The 6,864-nt window shown below is 37.5% G+C and overlaps 1 pseudogene; it reads left to right on the top strand.

Annotated features, from left to right (window-relative positions):
• The first annotated feature begins 507 nt into the window (after nucleotides 1-507).
• LOC110759846 (receptor-like protein 2) lies at nucleotides 508-6,165 on the top strand (annotated as a pseudogene).
• Nucleotides 6,166-6,864: the final 699 nt, after the last annotated feature.

Here is a 6,864-nt window from a genome sequence, read left to right as displayed (position 1 = left end):
TTAGTTAAATTTTAACTAAAAAAAATAGAGAGTATGATTGTGGATGCTCTTACATATCGTGTTCAAGCATCGTTATATATATATATATATACACAAGGAGCTTCAGTTGAAGGATCGCTCAAATATGCTTATTTAAGGGACGCCCTTATAGGGCCCACTCCATATTGTATTTCACTAATCCAAACCGTCTATTTTGTAGACACTCATTCAGAGATCATCTCTACAAAAATCACTTGAATCCGATACCATTTCACCACTCAATTGAATTATTGAAATTTTAGTATTTTCTTGAAGCACAGTGTTAATTGATTTTGTAGGACAAAATTGGATATCGAAACGGTTTCCGATTTGTCTAATTTTTTGCAAGGATGATCTATGAATATAGACTTTAAAAAATAGATGATTTGGATCATTGAAAAAATATTTGTAGGGGACCATAAAGGGTGTCCCTCAATATATATATATATACAAACCTGTGAGCTGACACATACACAAAGCAACGTTGCCAGTGCAACCTTATAACTTAATGGCTCATGGCTTCCTTCTCTTCCTCTTATTCTCTTACACTATATCTATAAATATTTATGCCTGCAACCAAACTGAACGCTGCTCCCTCCTGTCCTTTGCCTCCACTCTCTCTTCTCCTCCTTTAAATTGGACATCCCTTGATTGCTGTCACTGGAAGGGCATCACTTGTGATCAAGATGGTTGGGTCACCCATTTGCTCTTACCTTCCAAAGGGCTCAAAGGAGGTATCTCTCCCTCTTCACTTAGAAATCTCACACATCTCACCCACTTGAACCTTTCCCACAACTCACTATATGGTTCACTTGAGACTCAATTCTTGTTGTCTTTGAATCGTCTTGAGATCCTTGATTTGAGCTATAACCATCTTTATGGGGAGCTACCACTTTCTCTACCATCCAACAAAATCCGAATAGTTGATTTGTCGAGCAATCATTTCTTTGGTACAATTCCATCTTCATTCTTCCAACAAGCAAACAACTTGACTAGTTTCAATGTCAGCAACAATACCTTCGTAGGGTACGTCCCATCCTCTATTTGTCTCCATTATTCGCCCTTTGTTAGGCTATTGGACTTTTCTTCCAATGAATTCGGTGGCAACCTTGCTCTTGGGCTGGGGAAGTGTTCTGAACTGCAGGTTTTTCGTGCTGGTCACAATAACCTTTCAGGGTTACTTCCAGAAGATATCTATAATGCTACCAAACTTGAAGAAATTGCATTACCTATCAATTCACTACGTGGAGCCATTAGTGATAAAATTGTCAACCTCACCAACCTTAAAATCCTTGACCTCTACCTTAATCAATTGAGCGGCGAGCTTCTTCTAAATTTGGGGAATCTCTCCAAGTTGAAGTTTGTGACCATTGATTTCTGTTGCGTCGATTCAGCCGCACCAAAATGGATTCAGCTGCATCCTCAACTTGTGATACTCGCAAGTGCACGAGCCGTTCGGTAGTATAGCATATGTAAGTGCGAGGTCGATTCCACAGGGATTGATGATTGAATAATCCAATTTAGTTTTCCTACACAAAACAGAAAAACAAGAAAGAAAATAAATAAAACAAAAAAGAAAGAAAATAAAATAACTCAAGCAGATAAGTTCCCAAGTTCAACTAGATTAACGGATTGATTCTAGCTAAAGTATGATTAAGCCATGGTGTCTGGTCCTAACCTTGTATTCCTAATTCCCTAATTTGATCATCTGTTGTCTAACCTAAACTAAGCATTAGGAATCCATTAAGCATAGAAGAACATTTTAAACAACCAAGTATGTATCTAATCCCTGTTGTCGAATGTCCATACATAATCTTCCTGTTCATAGTTTAATTCGAATTAAAGCATGGTGTCTACTCTTAATTCAAACCAAGATAGCTAACATGCAAGCCTAAATGGTGATCAATCATTCAAACTAGCATATTAACTTATAAGCATAATGAATAAGAAAAAAAACCATAATTGAAACTTGGAAACTAATCAAACTTGAAACTAAAGAAAAGAATTTACATAACAATGAAATGTAAAGTGGAACTAAGAAAAACTTAAGGAGAATTTCAGCACAAAGATTTCATTACAACAAATGACAACTAGAAAGAGAAACTAAGAGAATTTGAGGGAGAGAAGGGAGGGGAGCTCTAGAGAAGTGTGTTAATGTATGAATTTTGATTAATTCTTTTGGCTTCCCTTGACATTTTTGTAATAGGACTTTTATATGTATTTATCAAGCTCAAGGATAGATTAAGATTAGCATCTCTAAGTGTTCTTAAATCTCATCTATCCTATTGATGTTCAAGCTATTTGACAAAGGTAAAATCATGCATTGCATATCATGCATTAAAACTGTTTTCATAAAAGTTGACTAGTCATCTTTGTTCAGTACGATTTCCAGCTGATTAAATATCTGTTTTGTCCTATTCACTTTTCTCTCCCTGCTGCCATGTGTCAGTCTGACCTAAGGGATTCTTTTGTCTGTAAAGGCAAGTGAATTCCTAAATTTGGAGGCCGTCTCTTTTGGTTGGTAGTTTTGGAAAGATTGGTTTGCCATCTTTCTCTTTTTCTTCCTCAAGAGTAAACCATATATTTCATCTATGAGTTTTTCTAATTGATTTGTTTTTGAAAAACTGCTTTTGAAATATGAATCTGCATCTAGCTATTTAAATCATTCTCTCATATAGATCTAGATTGGATTCGTGACTGATTTCTTCAAGAGTATGGTTTCTTGAAGAAATGGGTCTTTCTCCCTTGAATCCAAATTTTGGTTTCGATTTGAGTTGGAGCTTGCAAGCTAGTGCCATGGGATGATCGAGCTGGAGAAGGAGCTGCCATTGCCATGAAGAACTAAGCTTCGAGCTTTGCTAAGTTGGAGAAGAAGATTGCACAAAGGAGGTATAGCTCATCTTCCTAAATAGATCTAGGTTTTGCTTGAGCTTGCTTGTATTCCTTTGTAAGAATCTTTTTCTACTTAGTGGATTGCCTAGTCGGTTGATGACTCCCAGTTTTCCCAATGGTGGGTTTCTGGGTGAACAAAACCTGTTTTGCATATCTGTAAATTTATCTGGGTTTCTGTTCTTGATGGTTGACTAGTCATCTATATCTACTGTTTGCTGTTTACTTGATATTGATGACTTCACACACTTTCACTATAGTTGTTGCTAGCACAGGGGATGCCTAGATTGATGGGTCCTTCTGAGTGCCTAGGTTGTCACTAGTAATCTTCTAGGACTGCAGGTACTCTGTGGCATACTCTGTGTGTTCTCTTGATTGTTGAGTTGTTGTGTCTTTTTTGTTTAGTTAAATTTACCCCTCGTCACCTAAGTATCAATTTCAAAGTGTTTGAGAGCTCTCCCCTTTAGGGGTGTGTTTTGAAGCTTGAAGACTTCTCTATTTATAGGGCTAAGAGGGAGGAACATCATGATGAATTCCAACACCACCATTCCTCTTTTAATACAATCCATAACCCCCACTTCATCTTGTCTATGTTAGTGTGGTTGGAATTAATTCCATCCCATACTTCTTTTGCTGCTGCACCTCAAGCTTTCTTCACATGGGTTTTCTATTGGTTGCTGGAAAAAAAGATTCTTCTGAACCAGGCTTGGTGTAGAAAGGCCTGAGGTTTCAATATGTATCCAATGGGGCTCAAATTTGGATATGTCATAATAGACACCCATTGGAACAACTTTTATGAAGAATGTATTCCCATCTAAGCAGTACAAGTGTACATTTTGGGCCTTACAAGTTGACTGCCGAAAATATACTGGAATTGACTTCATTTCTTTTCTTTCCTTTCTTTTTGCTTCACATGCATGCACATTCTTTCTCTTTAATAGCTCCAGCATGAACCAACTAATCCCACTAGTAGCCTGGAAAGTGCTTCTTGATTTATCCAAACATGTTTCCCACAATGCCTTGTTTTTTCTCCTTTAGACTTTCATAGCTAGAATGCCTATGTCATCCATGACAATGCATTGTAGTCAGCTTGTGGGCTTGTTTTGGGCTTGATCTTCCCTCCTACAAAATCTGTAAAAATCTGTATCTTCAAACCCTTTGAATTATATTTCCAAGCATATGCAGCCCAACTCAAGAAAAAATCGGAAAGACCTTCAAATGTCATTTTTGGCCCAGTAACGCAGATGCTACCGAATTTGACCTTAACCTGCCAAAACTTGCATAACTTTCTCTAGAAGACTCGGAATCATGAACCGTAAAATTCTCCAGAAACTAGACTTCCGCATCTTTCCAATGATATATGGCTCATCATCTGGTTCTTCTTGAGCAAGTACAGTCCAATTCGTGAAGTTGACTGATCTGCAGACACCGTTTTGAGCTAACTTGTCTCCAAAATGCATTTAATGAGTCTCAAGCTTATTACACTGAAACAAACACAAAATTTATTAAAAGCACAAGTTTAACTCAAAAACATAATCAAATCATAAGTTAGAAGGGTACAAAATGATATATAAATATGCATCGATCAATTTCAACAATTTAGAAGGTACTTTTCCCGCATCTTTGATGAATTGCACGAACCTTGTAGAACTACGTTTGGGATTTAACAACTTTGAAGGAGATATCTCCATGCTTAATTTCTCCAAATTTAGTCAACTTACAAAACTTGACCAAAGGTCCAATAACTTTACTGGTATGTTTCCAGTAAGTCTTTACTCATGTAGGTACCTAAAAGCCATTGCACTGACTGGAAATCATCTAGAGGGACAAATACAAACTGAGATTCTTTCATTGAAATCCTTGTCCTTCCTCTCCCTTGGTTACACCGATTTACCAACCTCACAAGCACAATGAAGATATTGATGAGTTGCAAAAGTCTTCACACACTCTCGCTCATTGGTTCCTTTGTAGGTGAGGGAATGCCATTTGGTGATGGCATGGTTGATTTTGACGGATTCCAAAATCTTCGGCTATTGAATATGGCTGGTTCTAACCTCACTGGTGAAATACCTGTGTGGTTATCAAAGCTCAAGAATCTAGAGATCTTGACTCTAGCTTTGAATCAAATCACCGGGCCAATTCCAAGTTGGTTGGTGAATCTTCGTAGACTGTTTTTTATCGACTTGTCATATAACCGAATTTCAGGTGAATTTCCAAAGCAACTTTGTGGACTACAAAGATTTGTTTATGAACCTATTGCATCTCAAGTCGACCAATATGAATTTGAATTGCCTACCTACAACAACGTAACTGTAAATCAAACTTTTCTACAGTATAAATTGTCTTTTGTTCCAGCAACGATAGACTTATCTAACAATAACATTGTTGGTGATATACCTACTGAGATCGGACAATTGCACCTTCTCTGCCAGTTGGCTCTTTCCTCCAACAACTTCTCCGGCGTCATTCCAGACCAAATATCTAACCTAAAAAATTTAGAGGTTTTGGATCTCTCCATGAATCATTTGTCTGGAAGAATTCCATCGTCATTGGCGAGCCTTAATTTCTTGAAAAAATTTAATGTCTCGTACAATAATCTTGGAGGACCAATTCCAACAAGCACTCAGATCCAAACCTTCAACACGTCTGCCTTTGAGGGGAATCTAAAACTTTGTGGTGCCCCACTTTCAAATAAGTGCGGATCAAATAAGGGCATTTATGAAGATGACACAAACAACAAAGACTTGGACAATGAGCCTCATCAACTTCCATGGTTTTATATTTTCACTGTGTTGGGGTTCATAGTGGGATTTTGGGGAGTATGTGGTTCTTTGGTTGTTAACAAGACATGGAGATGCGTATATTTTCGATTCATCGACAATATACAAGATAGGTTGTATGTGATGGTAACAATGCGCATCAACACGATGAAAAGAAGGCTTAGAAGCTAGACATATATTATTGTAGTTTTTATTTTACATTTTTTGTTTGCTTTTCTTTTTTTCTTTCTTTTCTTTTGTGTTCCCAATGTAATAAGGCAAAGTTTGTTCTTATAGTTATGTCTTCTTTTTCGGATACGATTTCCTCACGCTGGCTTTTGCAAGCAACAAAAACGACAGGTTGTGGCTTTGTAAAATCATGAATACCAAATCAACTGAATACAAAAATGGGTATAAAAGATTAATGCAACACAGGTCAGTCCGCAGGCTTATGAAAGCAAAGCAAGCAAGAAATACAAACTTCCGCTATATATTGTTCTTTTTACTGGCAAAACTGACACATTTGGCTATCCAAGTCAGTCCAAATATTTTTTTGGATGCAAAGAATTGAGTGAAACAAACTTAATTTGACAGGAGGACAATACAATAATCTTCTTTGAAATTAAACTTTCGGCAAGGTTCCATCTGAATGCTATTTGAGATATTAAATCTTGGTGATTCTAATATGAAGGTGATATCATATCCTATTTTATTGGTACAAGTGCATATCTTTTAGGATATAAAGTGTCTGCGGCTATGGTTGTTTGACAATTTCTAAGTCTTAAAAGTGATGTTTTGCCGCTCTAATGATTCATTGTTTTCAAGCTAAAAGAAAAGAAAGTCTGCAACCACGCATTGTGTGGCCTTGACAATTTCTGAGTAGGCCCTGCGAGGATGTTCCAGCACGCAACAGCAAGCTCGGCAAGGCGTGAAGCCCACCAACCGGGCAAGTTCAAGGGGAGAAATGGCCCGAGCTGCTGCCTTCGGGCAGCTTATGTCATCGCTGATGCCATGCAGGCGTGTGAATTACGTTAAAAAAATTGAAAAACTTGCACTGACGCTAGCGTGGCATCAGCGCAACTTTACCCAACAGCTCTAAGCCACGTGGTGACTCCTGGAGGGTTCGATCTAAGGACAAAATATTCAGAATTTTTTTTCTTCTATAAATACCTACCAATATTATTCACTTTTCTCACCA

This window comes from Prunus avium, chromosome 2 (genome assembly GCF_965620075.1).
Source record: "Prunus avium chromosome 2, drPruAviu1.hap1.1, whole genome shotgun sequence".
NCBI lineage: Eukaryota > Viridiplantae > Streptophyta > Magnoliopsida > Rosales > Rosaceae > Prunus > Prunus avium.
The sequence above is the reverse complement of the archived record's forward strand: the minus strand, read 5'-3'. Positions and strand labels throughout refer to the sequence as shown.